We start from the raw sequence: 1,378 nt of genomic DNA, 5'->3' as shown, positions 1-1,378 counted from the left end.
TAGATTTTCATTATCCACCTTGTTCCAGAACAGTGTTCTGTGAGGGCTGAGATGTGAAAGTGAACAACTCAGAGTACATTCAACATTCAGCACCCCAGACACGCAGGTACCTGGTTTCCTCCCCTCACCTACTGGTGTCCTGGAACCTGTAGTGGCCTAAGCCTGGAACAGAAGTGTGGGCCTGTTGTGACCAAGTCCACCCCAGACTGAACTCATTGGGCCTGCTCCCTGAGAGCCCATCGTTTGGCCTGACAGACCATGAGGGAGTCTGAGCCATTCTGAGCCACTATCTGAAGGACTAAAGCACCCATGCTTCCAAATGATGGTGCCCGACTGCTGACCTCTCTGACTGTGGTCCCGACACTGGGCAGAAATGCGGAGGGAGGGACATCAGAACAGAGAATAGCAGCTGTGACCACAGTGGGCATGGACAGACCAGTGTGGTTCCTGCTGTTATAGGGACAAGGACTCTGAGATGGTTTTATCTAGGACCATTGAGAGGGAGGGAAGGGACTCCTAAAATCCTATCAGCCTCTGTCTCTTCAAACTCAGTGAAGACCCGAGTGGGGGTGGGGCCCCTAGTCAGAGGGGAAGGGAGGCTGGGAGGTCTATGGGCTTGGGGAGTCAGCAGAGAGCCAAGGGGGAGAGCCATGTCAAGATTCTAGAATATTTGTTTGGCAGGCTGGCCTCTGGCGGAGGACAAGGGTGGTCTCAGTCAAAGGGGCATCAACACACAGCCCCACAGACCTAGCAACACAAGACCCAACTGAGACAGTCTGGAAGCTCACCTCCAGGTACAAATCAGGAAACCCCACCCAAGGCAGCCATTACACAGGCAGACAGTTGCGCTGGGATCCCTACCCCAGACTCCTGGAGTGAGGGGACAACTCAGTATCCTGGAGAACCTTCAAACAGCCCCAGCCAACAGGGGTGTGGCGAGCCTGGAAGCAGGACTGCGGAAGAGGGCCCCCAGACCCACTCTCCCTGAAGCTGCCTGCACCGGTGCCCTCCTTTCCCACTGCCCTTCCAGACAACGAGACCCGGATGGTGGCATTAGATTAGAACACTTGAGCTGCAGACAACACAGAGCCCCTGAAGGGACTCGTACCCCTCCACCTCGGGTCGCAGGCTCCCCAGCCCAGACCGAATGGGGCTTTCACTTCCCTCCCAGATGCTTTCACCCCAGCAGGCCTGCCCAGGAGCCAAAAAGAGCCCGGCCAGCCTGACAGTCTGAAGTCTTGCATGGGGGTCCTGAGACACCCCCCCACCCCCCATCCAGGGTACAGATCCCCCCTGCCCCCTCCCCCCCCTCCCCGTGCCTATCAGGCACCTCCTACCAAGGGAGGGGCTGGGCCAAGCCCACATATCAGACGCCAAG

Source organism: Puma concolor, chromosome A2 (genome assembly GCF_028749965.1).
Source record: "Puma concolor isolate L17-30 chromosome A2, mPumCon1.1.hap2, whole genome shotgun sequence".
Lineage (NCBI taxonomy): Eukaryota > Metazoa > Chordata > Mammalia > Carnivora > Felidae > Puma > Puma concolor.
The sequence above is the reverse complement of the archived record's forward strand: the minus strand, read 5'-3'. Positions refer to the sequence as shown.